The following is an 18,864-nucleotide window of genomic DNA, read 5'->3' on the forward strand; positions in this document are numbered from 1 at the left end:
TTTTCATTTATAAAATGATAGTAAATCCCACCACAAAGTAATTATGAGGATTTAACGAGAAAATAAATATCAACTGAACAATGGTTGGCCTATAGAATTTGGTTTATAATGCCTGGTATTTTTTTTTTTTTTATTGTGAATTCTTGCAGAAACAAGGTTGATGGGGATCAAAGTTAGGGCTGGGATTTGATTTTTGGAGAGTTCTGTGAATGTTTTCCATCTCTACACATTAAGAAAGGCAGTGGTTTTTGTTCCAGTGCTAGCATGAGAGCACTAATGTAGAAAAATGAGAATTATGTGTCTACCAGGGTGTTTTCCCTATGTACACACATGCATACACACACATGCACACGCACACACACAGAGTTCCATCAGTTTCATCATGGATCTCAGGAAAAGAAAAGGAAATTAGGAAAATTCTAGGACAAGAAGGTAGAGAAATGGCAATTAATTGAAAGTGGGGGGATGGGAAAGTGCTGGCACTGGAAAAATGTCTTAAAAATCCAGTTATTTACCCCATTTCCATTTTTCAAAATGCCTTTTATCAAATGCATTAAATGGAAGAGAGCAAAATATCAAAACTGGCATATTATGAGAGAAGTGAATGTTAAGTATCCCACTCTACTTCACAGATGAAGTAACAGGAGACATTTATATTCCTCATAGAATGAACAAAGTCCACTGATTGGAAACTGACTGAAAATGAAAGCTCTGTCACCAATTTGTCATGTGGTCCTAAGTGAGTTATGTGTCCATTTCTTTGTCTATAAACTTGGGTGCATCTCATTCTGGTATCCCCGATAGTTTTAATTTAGGAAGAGAGGTAATTTCTGATAGCTTCCAGGTGGGATCATGTCTGGACTTTACAGTAAAAACTTTAAGTTGTTGTGAGGAATATACAGTAAAAGGATAAGGGTCTTTCTACGTGATTCTCTTCATTTGTTTCTATGTTTTTGAGAGTGAGCAAATGACTTAATGAGATCTGAGAAGGACTAATCCATTGTGTGTGACTAAGCTCCCTGTGCGTATGCAGTGTGTAGTTACTGAGTTTGGTGGTGGGGAAGCATTGCCAAGGACACAGCTTTTGGGTCCTGTATCTTTGAGACATTCTTCTTTAAAACATAAGTGGTTATGGTAGCTACTCGGTTATCGGTGTGAGTTGTGACTTGGGCATATTTCAAGGAAAAAGCAGAGAGAGAAATAAATTTATAGAAGACATTTCCATCTGGCATGTTCATATCTCTATTCCTTACTGAAACTTTGGGAGATAAATAGTATCTCTATTTTCCTATGCATATTCTTTCTTTATATATATATACATATATATATATGTATATATATTTAAAGGATTTTTAAAAAGATTTTATTTTTAAGTAATCTCTACACCCAATGTGGGGCTTGAACTCACAACACTGAGATCAAAGGTTTCATGTTGTATAGACTAAGCCAGGCAGGTGCCCCTCCTCTATGTATTCTTTATTTCAGAAAAGGAGATTATATAGTTTTATAATCTGTTTTCTTCACCTAACCAAATTTCACACAAAACTAATTATTTGTCTCCTTTACTAGGCTTTGAATTTCTTAAAGTTACCAACTCTATTCACTTTTTTTTTGTTTTTTTGTTTTTGTTTTTTTAGTGCTTAACATAGTGTGTGGTGCAGAGCAAACATTTAGTAAATGATGAATAACTATGATTTATTCTAGGAATCAGGACTATTAGATAATTAGCCATAGTCACTAGATCTTTATTTTTCTCTTCTTTTAGCATCTTTCCACCTTTCAATTTCTATCACAAATTGTTAAATGCTTAAAAAATATAAAGTGCTGTATACATGCTATGTAGCAAGTTCAGACCATGTTGACTCTGCATTCACATAAATTGTTCGGGTCTGAATCCAGTTGATAATGCAGCTGTTATTTTTATAATCTTATCCTAAGTACATATTTGCACAACAGGCGGTGTCAACTCATCTAAGTAACTTAGTGTTATTTGCTTGATACTTTAAATTACAGAACTCCATTACTGAAGTCATTATTTGTGGTTAAGAGGGAGTGGTACTGAGAATGGTAACAAGAAGAGTGTCTTAATATGACTATCAAACTGGACCCTCTTTAGACATCTTTAAATTTATCTTGATTTAACTACCTAGAAGAAGTGTAAAGAACAGTTCTTCCTCCTTTATCTATTAGTTTACTCTATAGAAAATAGTAGGCTGATTTAAAAAAATATATGGGCTTAAAAATTAGTACTTTCTGCAAGCTTTTGTTAAATGATGCTTTCAAAATGTCCTGACACTTTATTTTGTGAGCAGGACTCTGGAGAGAAAACACAGCAGGGATGGAATCCTTTCCTTTTTCTGGGTATGATAATGCACTGCAAATGTTGAGACTATTCTAACTATAATATTTATCTTACAATGAGTCCAAATTGTCAGTTGCTGGAGATCTGGAATTGTGCTTTATTGTTCTCTATCCCTAGAGGTCCCAATTCATGTTATGCATCCTGTGGGCTCTCAGAAATGTTAATTGAATTGCTGGAGAATTGCTGGTATCATTCTCAAATTAAAAAAAAAAAATACAACATACTGAAATAACTAAGACTTAGTTTTTAAGTTAAATTCCCTTGTTTAGCTTCTAATTTCCCTTACGTTTAAGAAAATATTTTATTTTTTAAAAACAGGAATTCCAAAATCATTGAGAATATTTTCCATAAGATAAAGAAATTTTATGGAGTTACAAGATTTTTGTTTACGAACAGAAGTTTTTGTGAGGTTACCCACATTTAACACAGTTGCCCTTTAGCCCAACAGTTATTGAATTTTAGTGTGCATAAGAATTACCTGGGGGCTATGCTTTAAAATAGATTCCTAGGCCATACTCTCAGAATTGCAGAATCAATAGATTCAGGTGGGGCCCAACAGTCTTTTTAAAAAAATTAATTATAATAAGTATCCCAGGTGATTATGATATAGGGAATCAGAGAATTATGGTTTGATAATCACTTTTTTCTCCAGTCCCACTTGCACAAAACTTTCTCTGACTTCTGTTATTAAACTGATACCAGTGTTATTCTGTATGTTGGCAAATTGAACACCATTAAAAAATAAATTTATTATCTAAAAAAACTGATACCATTATGTCTGAAATTAGACTGCAAGAAAAAAAGATATATTAAAAAACACAGTAATAGATGTTATTTCCAAGAAGGATATTTTGCTAAGAAAAGCATAGGATGTGAAAGAAGACATGATGTGAAAGAAGACATGAAAGAGAACAAACTTACTTACTGAGTGAAAGGTATAAAATCTATTCCGAATGTCTTTTTGGCCCACTGCTAATTTTTCATTTGATTCTGGTCAAGTGATCTTGCTGCCTTATGTTGTGTTTACAATTTTTTTTTTACAGACAAGACCTCAAAATACAAGAGTTTTGGGGATTAAGTTGCATGGTGATTCTGTAAATAGGTTTTGGAAGTTTGTGGTCTGTATTTTTGTCATGGTTCATAGCAATAAGCTGCTTTTATAAAGTATATGACATGCTCTCTTCTAAATAATCTTATTCATTTTTCATGTAGACACAATTTTTATACTGACTCTCCTTGTTCACGGATAGATCTTGAACTGTTATTTTAGTAGAGCAGTAAAGTGTTGGCAGTTGTGAAAATGTGTCAAACTTAGGCAATTTTACCTCTGCTTTACTATTTTGCTGCACATGTTGGTAGAGGTAAACTGATGGGCCTAGAGAATGTGATATTAATTTCTCCTCTTCTGACCCAGAAATACCTTAATCTGACTATCTCCCATGTGTTAAAGTAGACTTAGGAAATGTTCCATTAAAGTATAAGCATATACTTCCCAGTGGATGTGGATAAAATATAAAATTGTAAAATCTTAAAGTGGTAGGGACATTTAGAGGGGAACTAGCATAGTAGTTCTTGAACACCATCTGCAGCATGGCTGGCTTTAACAATCATCCATGGAGCCTTTATAAAGTGGAAACTCCAGGCCTGGTGTAGGTCCCAGAAATTCATACTTTTTAAGCAAAAGCTTTCTAGGTGATTATAATTAGCTAAGTTTTGGTATAACTTTCAACTCATTGTGGGAATTCTTTATATTCCAATAACCCCAGCAAGAGTGACCCAGCTTTTACTTGGACAGCTCCAGCAATAGATCTCTATTTTGTAAGGCAACTTATTCCATTGCTTTCCTTTTTTCATTTTTTTTGTTTAATTTTAAAATTTAAATTCTAGTTCACATATAGTATAATATTATTTTTGGGTGTAGAATTTAGTGATTCATCACTTACATTAACACCAGGTGCTCATCACGTGCCTTCCTTAATATCATCATCTATTCAATCCATCCCCCTGCCCACCTCCCTCCAACAATTCTCACTTTGTTCTCTAATTAAGAGCCTATATTATAGTTTGCCTCTCTTTTTTTCCCACCTATGTTCATCTGTTTTATTTCTTAAATTCCATATGTGAGTGAAATCATATGGTATTTGTCTTTCTCTGACTGACTTATTTCACTTGTATACTCTAGTTCCATCCACATCATTGCAAATAGCAATATTTCATTCATTTTGATGGCTGAGTAATATTCCACATATATATATTTTTTCATCGGTTGATAGACATTTGGGTTCTTTCCATAGCTTGGCCACTGTTGATAATGCTGCTATGGATATCAGCGTGCATATGGCCCTTTGAATCAGTATTTTTTGTACCCTTTGGATAAATACCCAGTAATGTAATTGCTGGGTCATAGGGTGGTTCTATTTTCAACTTTTTGAGGATCTTCCATATTGTTTTCCAGAGTGACTGCACCAGTCTGCATTCCCACTAACAATATAAGAGAGTTCCCCTTTCTCTGCATGCTCACCAACACCTGTTGTTTCCTGAGTTGTTAATTTTAGCCATTCTAACAGGTGTGAGATGATATCTCATTGTGGTTTTGATTCGTATCTCCCTGTAGATAAGTGATGCTGAGCATCTTTTCATATGTCTGTTAGCCATCTGGATGTATTCTTTGGAAAAATGTCTATTCATGTCTTCTGCCCATTTCTTAATGGGATTATTTGTTTTTAGGGTGTTGAGTTTGATAAGTTCTTTATAGATTTTGGATACTAACCCTTTTTTTGTATATATTTTTTATTGGAGTTCTATATGCCAACATATAGCATAACACCCAGTCAGATATGTCAGTTGCAATTTTCTTCTCTCATTCTGAAGGTTGCCTTTTAGTTTTGATTGTTTCCTTCACAGTGCAGAAGTTTTTTGTCTTAATGAAGTTCCAGTAGTTCATTTTTGCTTTTGTTTCCCTTGCCTCCAGAGATGTGTCTATAAGAAGTTGCCATGGCCGATGCCAAACAGGTTGCTACCTGTGTTCTTCCCTAGGATTTTGATGGTTTCCTGTTTTATATTTAGGTCTTTCATCCATTTTGAATTTATTTTTGTATATGGTATAAGAAAGTGTTCCAGTTTCATTATTCTGTATGTTGTTTTCCAGTTTTCCCAACACCGTTGCTTTTAAAATTTTGTCTGGAGCTAAAATCCACCACATTGTAATTCTTACCCATGAGTATTGTTCTTTCTTTTGGTAAGAAGAAAGATAAATTAACTTACAATCAGCATTTACCATATTATACTCCCTGTGCTAATACTAACTCTTTGTTGGCTTGAAAATTTTAAACTATATAGTTTCCTTAGCTTCAAAGTAGAGTACTAGAGTAATAAGCTGTTATCAAAATGTGGCCCATGGACACATGGGAACCCCTGAGACCCTTTCAAAAGGTCTGAAAAGTTAAGATGATTTTTATCATGCTACTAAGGTGTTATTGCCTTTTTCACTGTGTTGATATTTACATTGAGGATGCAAAGCAATTTGAGGCAAGATTGCTGGTTACTTAGTACAAATCAAGACAATGGTACAAAATTATATTAGTAGTCATTGAATTTATTTTATTTTTTATTTTACTTTATTTTAAAAAATACTAATTTATTTATTTTAGAGAAAGAGTTTGAGCGAGCATCAGCAGGGTAGGGGCAAAAAGAGAGGGAGAGAAAATCTCAAGCAGACTCCCTGCTGAGAGTAGAGCCCAATGCAGGATTCAGTTTCACAACTCTAAGGTCATGACCTGAGCTGAAATCAAGAGTTAATTTCTCTTGAATTTCTCTTGAATGCTTAACCAACTGAACCACCCAGGCAGCCCTGAATTAAAAAAAAAAATTACGACAATTCACACATGAAAAAGCCAGTTTTGCTTACGAATGTTGTATGTGATTCAGGAAAAATTATCCATTTTATTAATTCTTGACCATTGAGCATAGTTTCTAACACTTTGTGATGAAATGGGAAGTATACATTTCTTGAGAAAAGTCACAAGTGTGATTGAGTTGCAAGCTGAACTTACCACTTACCACTTTTTTTCGAAGAACCTCAGTTTTACTTGAAAGAATGGCCAAAAGAATATAAAAAATAGTGAAAGGGAATAAAGGGGAAAGGAGAGAAAATGAGTGAAAATATCAGTGAGGGTGGCAAAACATGAGAGACACTTAACTCTGGGAAATGAACCAAGGGGTAGTGGAAAGGGAGGTGGGCAGGGGGTTGGGGTGACTGGGTGACCGGCACTGAGGGGGGCACTTGGCGGGATGAACGCTGGGTGTTATGCTATATGTTGGCAAATTGAACTCCAATAATAATAAAAAAAGACACAGTGGCTATTCACATGGCTGCTTGGCAGACATAGTCTCAAAAATGGCAAAGTGAACCAGTCAGCCATTTTTAAGAAAAGCAACTGACATTGCTCTCAATAATAAAATTTGAGCTTTTAAGTGAAAATTAGTAGTTTGGAAAACTTGTATCCACCATCATGAGGTTGATGACTTCCCAATATTTAAAAACGTTCCTGATAAAATTGTTGAGGATATTAGCAAATGTGATTTTTAAAAAAATTGAATAATGAAAAATATTAATGTTTTGAAGTTCTGAACAACTCAGTGAACTGGTATATCCCAGTTGAATCAGTGCATGGTGCTACAAAATCATTCAGGGGTAAAAGATGCATTTAATAAAGATCAGTGGGTTTTAAAAGTAATAGAATATAAAAAGCTCACTGATACTGTTTTTAGATATTATATTACAATTAACCTTTCAGAAACTATTACTTTGTCATATTTTGATGTCAAAAAAGAATAGTTACAATTATCTGGAAAGGCGATTGAAATAATTCTTCTTCTTTCCAATTTCCTATCTATGTGAAGATAGATATTTTCCACATACTTCTACCAAATCAACATATCACAATAGACTGAATGCAGGCGCACTTATGAGAATCCAGCTGTTTTTATTAAACGAGGCATTTAAGATACTTGCATAAATACAAAACAATGCCAATCTTATTTTTTTTATTTTGGCTAATATGCTTATATTTTAAAAGTGTGTTATTTAAGTTACTATGTAATTAATAGGCTCATCATCAAATGATTATGATTTAATAATTTATTTTATTTTAAATGAATAACTATTTTTTTCCTTAGATTTAGTTTCTAATATAATAAATATTGATAGCTATGACCATAGTATCACTTTGGGATTTTCAATAGTTTTTAAAAATGTAAAGGTGTCTTGGATCAAAGAGTTTGAGAACCACTGGTATGTATAGATGGTCTCTGAAGTTCATTGCAATGAACCATCTTTAGAACATGCAACCATTCTAATGTAACATGGTTCCTGTAAGATTTCTTAGCCATTCTCCTCTGAATGCTTGTCAAGGTTGCTTCTAAATTGCAGCTCTCAATACTGAAATTATATTGAAGATGTAGGCTGAGCAGCATAGAATACATGAACAGGCTATTAGAAGTAGCCTTCAATAATAACTATCTTTGGAGATCTTTAAGAAAAGGAGAAATTCATGTTTCTTTGAGGAAATGAAGTCTTGTTCCAGGAAGGAAGGGCGTTGAAATAGGTAGCATCTTAAACTATCTTCCTTGACACTTCAGAAATACTCTCACCTTAGCATTAGAAGATATAAATGTCAATAACTAAACCCTCATTTTCCATTCACTATTGTGATGTTCTTTATTAGCATTTACGTTAAAAAAATTGGTCACTATCAGTTCCTTTGAAAGATGAATTTCATATTTCACTCTTACAGTGATTCAAATTCTACATAATTTAGTATACTTATTAAGAAGGAAAGGAAATGTAAGAATTATGGAGTTCAAGAAACATACCTTTAACCTACAAATGCTATCTATACATAGTAAAAGTGATAATAGTGAAGAAGGTTTTACATTTTTAATAACTGATGCAGCTTGGGGGAGAATAGTAGTTGTAATACAAAATAAAATCTCCAAGAAAACTTATTTGAATTGGCCTATAGGATATTTTTTAATGCCTCCTGAATTTTTACCTATTTATTTTTATTTTTTTATTTTTTTAAGATTTTATTATTTATTCATGAGAATAGACAGAGAAGAGACAGAGAGGCAGAGGCACAGGCGGAGGGAGAAGCAGGCTCCATGCAGGGAGCCCTACGTGGGACTTGATCCAGGGTCTCCAGGGTCACACCCTGGGATGAAGGCAGGCACTAAACCACTGAGCCACCCGGGCTGCCCCTTATTTATTTTTAAATATATTAAAAAAGATTTTATTTATTCATTTAATTGAGAGAGAGCACAGGGGCAGGGGAGGGAGAAGCAGACTCCCTGCTGAGCAGAGAGCCCAATGTGTGGCTTGATCCCAGGACTCCGAGATCATGACCTAAGCTGAAGGCAGATGCTTAACTGACTGAGCCACCGAGGCGACCCCTCCCTAATTTTTATTTTGATGTATAGAAGACCAGGCATTGATTTTTTTCAAGTCAGTTGAGAAAATAAGTGCTTTAAAGGGAGTTGTTTTAACTTAGTGGCTCCTTCTGTATGACATTATTAAATCAAAGATTCTGTAAAGCAAAAAAGATTTTAATCTTAGACTTGAGTTTTGAACATGCAATAGCTATAATTTAATGTAAAAGTGAACAAAATTTTGTTACAGGTATTTTTGGAAGCATTTCAATTCATAAAAAAAATACCTTAGAATCATTGATTTTTGGGGTTGGAAGGTCATTTAATCCAACCACCCATTTGATGCTTTAAACTTCTTGTTAAATCAAATAATAATAATAATAATAATAATAATAATAATAAAAAGGTGGGGATAAGAAAAGAAATGGGAGTGGCTTAGAGACAGCTTTAAGCAAGATTTTAAAAATCTAGTTTGAAAGCTTTTAAAATGTAATTATACAGGGAGGTGGCAGTGTATTTATTTGCTGTTTACTTTTGATCTATTACCTATTTTTGGTACAGTCGGACATGCTTTTATGAAAATGTTTATGGTTTCTTGACTTGATGTCAAGAGACTTGTTTGAAGTTGCCTTGTAATTCAGAGATTTTTCTTTTTGTAACTAGTATTATTAGTATTTGGGGTGGCTGCCAGATTAATAGCAAGTTAGTCTGGATTTGGGTGACTACTCTTGAATACATAAGTAATATACCAAATTTTAGAAATAACTTTATTGTTCGGGGGACCAATTAGACATGTTAAGTGTAAAAAAATCTAAGTAACACCAACTTATAGGAATAAGAAAGTAAAAATAAGCTTATATCTCACTAAGTGTTAACATTTTTGCTAAATTGTACTTTATTTTGTGAAACTTCGTGTACATGCGTGTGCATATACACATATTTGATTTTCTATAAATTGGTTATTATACATGTAGTTTTTAAGAATACATTTTGGCCATCTCTTTTATTTGAATAAATATACATTTATATCTTAAGTTTTAATGGTTATAGAGCAGTGTTATATGTATATATCATAATTTACTTATCCACTTAGTAGGTTATTTCCAATTTTTGGCTGTTATAAAAATGCTGTAATGAATATACATATAATATGTATATATATTTTTAATAGTTTGTGATTAGTTCTTTAGGATAATTTTTAGAAGTAGCATTGCAAAGTCAAAGGATATTGACATTAGAAATTTTATAGGTAGAATATAAGAAGTAGTGAAAGGGACTATAAGGGAAAGGAGGGAAACTGAGTGGGGAAAAATTAAAGAAAGACAAACCATGAGAGACTTCTAACTGGGAAACAAACAAAGGTTTGGGGAAAGGGGGGGGGGAGAGTGGGGGGATTGGGTGACTGGATGATGGGCACTAAGGCGGGCACTTGACGGAATGAGCACTGGGTGTTTATGCTATATGTTGGTAAATTGAATTTAAATTTTAAAAAGGGGGAAAAAGGATGACATTAAAAATTTTAACATTTACTGTCAAATTACCCTTCAGAAAAGTTGTACCCAGTTTATAATCTCATCAATGGTATATGAAAGTGTTTTTTTCCTCACACCCTCACTAATACTAGTTTTTGTCCAGTTTATAAACTATTTTGCCAGTATTTTAGGTGAATATGTTTTATTTGTATTTTTTGATGATATACATATTTTTGTTATTACACATTTGTATTTCTTCATTAGTTCATTTCCTCTTTGTATTCTTTTAAAAAATATATATTTAAGTGCTTGTAACAATGTACTTTTTATTTAATAAATTAAGGATATACAAAGGATCTGACAACCAGAGAATATGGACCATGTCACCACCATGGTCAGATGTAATAGTCTGTGGCTCAGTTTGGATTATTGATAGTTTTAAGAATCCTTCAGGGGAAAGGCCATGACTTTTAAAAAAAAATTATCTGCCTATCTGCTAATTGATATATAATTTATATATAACACTGTATTAGTTTTAGCTTTACAACATAATTATTTTACTTATTTTTAAAAATTTTCATGTTCATACTGTCTGGAATAGTCTCTCACCCATGGTTGTCAATAGCTGAATGAATGAATGAATGAATGAATAGAGGAAGGGGACAATCCATGGTGATTGGATGTTCTGAGGATTCATTTTCCTAAACAGATTGTGATTTTCCAGAACAGATGGTAATTTGCTCCGGCATTTCCATCTCTATCTTTTTAGTTTTGTGCTGCCCTCAAGACCAAAGTGGTCACTTTTATTTTGGAAATGGCCTGAACTTTTCTAGTTCTTAAAGAGGTAGCTTACTTCAAACTGTGTGTTAATTCTTGTGAGTTAATTCTTAACTCTTTGCCCATCATAAAATATTGCTTGTTTATTCACAAATTGTCTGCAGGATGAAGTATGCATTAAAGTCTTCTTTTTTATAACAATGAACTGTGTGATTTTAGAAGCTATGGTTTTTAAATTGTTTGCTCCAAAATTCACCAGTGGTGTAAAGCAGTTGATGATGTGATTCAGACTTGCTTTTAACATACGTAGTAAGACTGCATTGATATGACAAATGAGATTTACTGACTTCATGTTGATGTATATTAAAATATTATTTGCCCTAAATGTCTAGAATCTGATTTTTTCCAAATTTAAACTATTTCCAGAATTAGCGATCTTAACTCCAAAGGAGCTGATGATTGAAAAATGACATATATGTCAGCCAGAACATTTTTTGGATGCGTTTTATTTTATCCCCCATCATTTAAACACAAATGAAGGAATGGGATGTATTGTGTATTTTGCATAATTCCAATTCATGCCTTTAAAGGAATAGTTGCCAGAAAGACAAGGTGTGAATTTTTTTAATAGTATGTAAGTATTGGATTCTTCCAGAGTTTATGCTTTTGGATATACAGCATATTGATATAGATTTATTTGTGGATAACTTCAAATTATAAGTTACAACTCAGAGCAGGATAAAAAGTAAGCATAGTTTATATTAGAACAAGTATTTGCTGTCTTTGAATGGTACACATAGTGTGTCCACATAGTGTTATGTAGTGTCCCCGATAAAATTGTTCTGGATCTGAAAAGATCAGAAAACTGTGAGAAAGAAACGAGTGTTATGCCAAAAATAAATTCAGTGCTACCTTCCCTGGCCAGACATTCTGTATTTCTTGCATCCTTGGAAGTAAGCATCATACAATTATTGGCAACTAGTGAAACTGGAGTGAAGAAGGCCTGAGGCACCATTCTTAAAAAAAAAAGGAAGTCTAGTGAAGAAACCTAATAGGTGTATTAACCATCAATACTTAAAGCTGTCCAAATGCCCAGGGCTTTATTATCTATCAATCCTGACTGGAAAATAGAATAAATTATCTGGGTCACTTAGGCAAAAGCATATGATAGGAACTGGGTAAGGGCTGAGTTAAGTATTTATTTCATATCTCAATTTCAGATGCTTAATTCATTATAGCCATTTGTGCTAAAAATAGAACATTGGAAATAGTGTCTCCTACAAATGATGTTGATCAAGATTCATTTTTTTCCAGAATGAATTTTATTTAAATCTAGTTAGCTAACTAATCAGGCTAGTTAACTAACCTAGATGTTTACCAGCTATATTTTAAAAATGTGGATTGAATCAAAGCAATCTCTAAGTCTAGGAAAGTCTCTGACCTAAATTAGGAACTCAAGCTCCATTATTATTTTAAGTTGAACACTACTCATAGCCATTCTCACATTTTGGAAAGAATATGGCCTTTGCAACAAAGTTTCTTTGTTTTCACGGAACTAAACATGTGCTGTATTTAGACCAAACAATAAAAATAAACTACCAAACTACCTTCTAATGCATGGGGGTTCTGGAGAGAGGAAACCATAGATATTTAGAGGCATAAAGTGACTCATTGTGCTAGTTAAAACTTTTTACAAGGCTAGCTCTGTGTGTTTGAGTTGCATCTGTTACCTCTTCAGCCAGAACTAAAGTGTGTGCAAGCAAAAGAATTTTGGATTGAATTGTGCCTTACACAGAATGCACTGCATATACCCTAAGTGTCTAAGTGGGTTCCACACCTTCAATAGAAAAAAAAGTACATCTTTTCATTTTTATTCTACCTATAAGATATTCCTGTTGGACACATCCAAGATATTTTCTGTGAAATACATTCATTTTAACTTGCAGGCATAAATTAAACATGTTTTTCAAATGTAACTTGTAAGCTTCTGTTCCCTCAAAAATGTTTTTTTCCTTTTTATTTTTACTTATTGATACTTTCAGCAACAACTTTTCTACTGACTTTTTTATTAAAACCAGAATGGACAGAGATGTATTCCTGGAGGTAGAACAATGGAATAATTTTCTCTTTGGTATTATCATCTTGGAAAAAGTTGTTGGAGTAGATGGGGACAACTACCTGAATAAAAGTAGTGTAATTTGTAGACAGAATGTATATACTCCTTTAATAAAGCATATAAATCAATTTACTTATATTTTTAAATTTCATTTTCTGTCTAAACTTTCAGGTCACTTTCATGAATTCAAAGGCAATTTACCAGTGATTTCTGGGTGCTGGGGCTGATTTTTTGTCCGTGTTTGTAAGTATTGGTTTGTTTATTATTTCTTATCACATAATGAAATAGCTACAGCTTGTAAACAAGATCTTAATTCCTTTCTTGGAATTTTTATAATTTTTTTCTGTTACTTTAAGTGTTATTAAGTTTTTGGAAGTGTTTTCTTAAGAGGACTATAGAAAAAGAACCAGCTGGTAAAAAAGCCTCAGTTTATTGTGATTTCCAGTGAAATAACACAATGGTGGGGCCCGTTACAATAAGCTGGAAGAATAAATATCTTACTTTTTGAAGATGGGGCTCAGTTATAGGAATGAATTACCTTAAAGAGGCTAGTCTATATACACATGAATAATTTACCCTGGTAACTTCTTACAGACTTCTGGTTGTCTGGACTTGAAAACTACTATGTGCCTGTACATATAGGAAAGATGTGAGATGATACAGAATTCAAAGAGCTATCAGTACATGAGGAGATTATGTACTAAGGAGCCAAAGGCTTAGTTAGTGAATGTATAATGTGTAACCAAATGGGGATATTTCTGCTTTCTTCACCATCCCCAAAACAGTATTAAATTTTAAATGATATTTAGGAGAACAAAGATATTTTTTTTCCTCAGAAAAGAGGTAAATTTCAAGAAAAAAAATGGAATGAACTTGAATGATTAATTACAATACTTTAAAGTGATACATATTTATTAATATAGAAGTAGTGTAGAGTATGGGGCAGGCACTAAAATGTAAGCATATAAAACCATATTTAAGTAACTTGAGTTTAAAATATATTTAAATGTGTATATTGTTGGAATCTAAGGAGGTCATATACATTTGATAACAACAAAGACATAGGAAACTTGTCCTCTGTTAGTGTACTCTTAGAATGGAGTTTTAGAGGATAGACTTCCAGGAAAATATTTAAAAAAAACAAACATTATAAATTCGAGTTTAAGTAATTCAATATTTAAGCAGAGCACAGTGAAAATTTATTTAAAATGAGCTTTATAAAAAAAATGAGCTTTATCTTTCTTTTAGTAGTAGCATTGATTGGGACAGGCATTTTGAATGAACTTAAAAAAGATGTGAATGTTTAAATATAGTTTAATACATTTTGTATAAATCTAATGCTTTATGAAAGAATATATTATTTGTATGGAATTATCAATTCATATTTTATTTGAAGACTTAATTCTTATGTAAAACACAAAATATTAAACTGTATGGCTCCTTTGGATTAAATGTAAGCTTTTAATTTGTGCAAGGTATCATAGTGAGGATTAGCAGGCGAAGAAGATGGAGAAAGAAATGTAAAGTATCTTTGAAGGGCTCTTATGAAAAAGAATAATTCCAAGGAGTTGAGCTTATCCTATTAGAAATCTGAGTGAAAGGAAACAATTTTGAGTTATTCAAATCTTATCTCAGTTGCTTTGTCCTTTCTTTTACCTCCTTTCTCTCTTCTTTCATATTATTCAGTCATTTCTTTTAGTAAGTTTTTAGGATGACTACAATTTTAAATGACAAATACAAGATAATCACTGGCAGTTCAACCAAGATGGCCTTTATTAAAATACTAAAATATAGTTTACATTTGTCATTACCCAAATGCTCTCTTTTCTGATTTCTTTGCTCCCCTTAGTTCCCCCTCCACCAGACATACATTGACTAGCTTTGAATGAAGGTGATCCAATTAGCTGAAATTTTTCTAGCAATTTAACAAAGAGAGAGACTAAAATTAGAAGAAGGGATACTGTGGCTATAGTTTCCATATGGTTGTTTCTGGAGTTCAACTTAAACAATCTTTTAGTCAGTTTTTTTCTGATCACTTAGGCAAGAAGTCATGCTAATCACATAGGCCCGAAGTAATTGTTTTTCAGTCTTGAGAATTTCCGTGTTTAGGGCTTGGACTTTGTTGTTTCCAAGTTCAGTAGTCTTAAGCTTTGTTAGGTGCCATCTTCTAACTGTAGAACCTTTTTATTAAAGGAATGTAGCAGGATACTATGACTAAGATAAAAATAACATGGCATTCAGAATGCTTGAGTTCCCATTCCTTTCAACTATTGCAGAAACTGTCCACCAGTTACACTGAATGATGAGGCAGCTAAGGCAATGGAATTATTTATCTTGTCTGGCCTAAGAACAAGCAAATGGGATCAGTGACAATGGCTTCTTTTAGGAACTTTAATTTCCATACTGGAACTGCTTATTTGCTACATGATCTAAGGCAGAAAGTTATACCTCACGGCCATGGGAAGGTTTCTTAGTAAGGTGTGCAGAAGCCAGTCTGTGAGATAAGGAAGGTGGGATATTGTTTTGCACATCCATAATGAATGGGCCACACCAAGGGTGTGTGAGAACTGACTGGAATCTAACCTACTCACATCAACTACCTATGTCAGGAAAGGAAAACACTGTGAAGGAAAATAATTACCTTCTCAGAAGCTGAAAGCATCTTATTCTATTTTTTTTCTCTTTAAAAAATTAAACTACCCTTGTCTCTTTCAAAAGTAGGCATTGTATAAGAAGACCTTGTTTTGCATGTTATATCTCGCATTTAATTTTTTATCTCTAGAAATAATTGTATAACTCTGACCATTTAATTTTACCAGGGTAATAAATGATTGGTTACAACAAAACAAAACAAAACAAAACAAAACAAAGGTAGGTCAGTAAATACCCTACTTTTTCAGTTTGCCCAGGCCTTTTACATAATTTGATAATGAATTTACTTTTATAACATTCTGTCCCTGTTCATGGTCTTGAATGGCAGTCTTTTCCCTGAAAAGATACGAACGTATTTTATTCTCTGGCACAAGAAGTGATTATTGCTTAGCCCCATGTTTGAGGCAATAATAATAATAGGATCTTAATTTGGTGTAACACTTGCTTTTACAGATATGAAATTGGCTGAGTTTTGTAAACACTGTTAGGACAATAGGAATTATGCCTATTTTTTTTTGAGTAGGAGGACTCCAATACAGGAATTCATGATATAAATCCAGTGCTCTTTCTTTAAAACCGACCTATTCTGTCACAGAATTTTAGCTCTCTTTCTTTTGTTGCCTTTGATCAGTGTCTCAGTCTCTGGTGGCTGTACAAATATTTTTGATAAGTTGAGGTGGAGGGATTGCTGGGTGGCTTAGCAGTTGAGCATCTGCCTTCAGCTCAGGGCGTGATCCTGGAGTTCTGGGATCAAGTCCCACGTCAGACTCCCTGCATGGAGCCTGTTTCTCCCTCTGCCTGTGTCTCTGCCCCGCGCCCCCCTCCGTGTGTGTGTGTGTGTGTGTGTGTGTGTGTGTGTGTCTCATGAATAAATAAATAAAATCTTTTTTTTAAAAAAACTTGAGGTGGAATAAGTCAGGGAGGAGATTGTAGAGCACCTTCTACCAATTCATTTCCTCATGTTCCTGGAACATTTGCTCCTGACATCTTCCTGTCCCCCTGTTCTAAAACTGCCATCCGTCGTGTTTCAGCTGAAATTTTTTGAATTGTGTAGATTTTCAGGAAACAAAAAAATCACAAATTCATGTCTTTGTGGTATTTTAAAATGAAAAGAAATGTATTTCAAACTGAGCATAACCCAGACCATAGCTCCCTCAGTGAGAATGCTTGTGATTTTCAGGACAAGTAGGTCTAAGTGTATTATCTTTAAAAAATATTATTCCAAGCTAATCTTGACATAGAGCAGGTAAATAAAAAAGATGAGCTGTGAAAATCCACAAATAGGGCTTGAATGCCATTTTCCATGACAACGGGAGCTGCCCCATGAAAGCATTAATGCTGGGAATGTAAGGAATTTAAAATTGTGCCTTCTCAGTTTTACAGTTGTGTGCTCATGTTAATTAGAGATATACTGACATTTGAAGTATCTACATTAATACACACAGCTACTGTACATTTGTGAACTGTGGCCAGAAATCTACTTTAATTGAAAGCAGTTTGCTAATCTGAAAGTGTATATCCATTACATTTTAAGCTTTTAAGTTTTATATACTAGTGCCCTTAGATACTTGTTCTTTCTGCTCTCTTCACTTTCTATTTCTAATTTATTTATACCTGAAAGGACAGTCTGGCCTATTTTAATCTCCTAGTGGTGTTTTGGAGCAATATTGATGGAATTTTGAGAAAAAAATGTTTTTAATAGTGTCCTTTATTTGCTGTAGTTTGAATCTCTTTTCCCTCTTTGACTTTTCTAAATTGTTGGTTTTTCTTTCAAACCTTTAAGATGGCCTGCCGCCGAAATAAGGTAGGATTTAGGTTTATGGAATTTGCTTCCCTGGCTATATTTAAGCACTAAAAAGCTACTCTTCTGAGTCACACTATGGTTTTAGCTAGCATAGCCCAATATTAGAGACTTTGTTGGGATGAACAGTAAAGAGGCATTCTGTTTTTTCTAATATAGTTGGATTTCATCCTTCCTTCTTGATGTCAGGCCATGTATCTTAATTTTTGATTTGCAAATATGTTCACAATAGCTGGTGACTTCTCTAGGTCATCTTTAGCCCTAGAATGTTTTGTTTTGTCTCTCTTACAAAAAGGGAGATCTTACATCTATTTTTTGCAAGCTTGTATTTCTTAAGAATTTGCCTGTCAGGATTTTTAACCTAATTGTTCTGTGCTTGTTGTCTAATGAAACTCCCTACACTTACTTTTTGGACCAATCCCTGAATATTACACAAGACCAGTTAGAAAGAAGCTTCCTTTTAGTAGAACCAGAACAAATTGCTCTAAAAAGTTTGTAGTGCTCTGCACTTGTTTCATTAAACCATTTTACTGGCACCATTAAACCACTAAGACCTGGGACTATTAAAACTTACCCAGTATTATTATTAGGAAGATGACCTATTTTACCCTTTATTACTTTTATTCACTGTGCTAAGTTCTTCTGTTCTTTATTCTTTCATGTTGCTTACTACATATTGTGCCATCACAGCACATTTGGTAATTCCAAGTTAATTGCTCAATTATCAGTGATAGTCATGAAGCACTTGAAACATGCGCAGTGGAAGATTTAAAAAATTTCAAAATAAGTTGGTGTGTCATAATCTCGAATGTGAAACATGCCAATATCTGCAGGCATAAAAATACACTGCCTGAGCTAGGCATTTCAGGGAAGGCAAAATCTACTCTTAAAATCAGGGCTTTTGTCTGGCAGTGAAGTGTTTCATCTTTGCTAATTTCAAACAACATGTCTAAATTTGATCTCGGTTTACTTTTCAACTCTAAAAATTTGGTTGTGGTTATAAAAGAAAAAGGAAAGAAAACTATTGATTCTCTTTAAATATTTTACCGGAATCTTGCAATCATGATATTCACTGTCAAGTGGAATTTGATGTGAGGTAGATCCATGTTGGCTATCCATCAAATAAACTGACTTACCAAGGACACAGAATGATCTCTTTATAATGTTTCTTCACTCATAAGGCAATCCTCTAATCAGAGGACAGCATGACAGTGAAGATAGTATGTTGATGCTTTATTTATATTGGAAAAAAAGCCCC

General features: G+C 33.5%; 1 protein-coding gene and 1 long non-coding RNA gene across 11 annotated transcripts in view; one reads left to right on the plus strand and one right to left on the minus strand.

The window, feature by feature from the left end:
- The window catches only part of SOX6 (SRY-box transcription factor 6), a 665,852-nt gene that overhangs the window by 167,059 nt on the left and 479,929 nt on the right, over positions 1 to 18,864 (plus strand). For all 10 annotated transcript variants that reach the window (XM_077866355.1, XM_077866354.1, XM_077866356.1 and 7 more), the window contains one exon: positions 13,325 to 13,396. The gene's annotated coding sequence lies outside the window, so the exon portion shown is untranslated. The remainder of the gene's footprint in view (positions 1 to 13,324; positions 13,397 to 18,864) is intronic.
- LOC144294605 (uncharacterized) overlaps positions 1 to 18,864 on the minus strand; it is a 102,525-nt gene that overhangs the window by 64,720 nt on the left and 18,941 nt on the right. The window lies entirely within an intron of this gene.

This window comes from Canis aureus, chromosome 23, assembly GCF_053574225.1.
Source record: "Canis aureus isolate CA01 chromosome 23, VMU_Caureus_v.1.0, whole genome shotgun sequence".
Taxonomy (NCBI): Eukaryota; Metazoa; Chordata; class Mammalia; order Carnivora; family Canidae; genus Canis; species Canis aureus.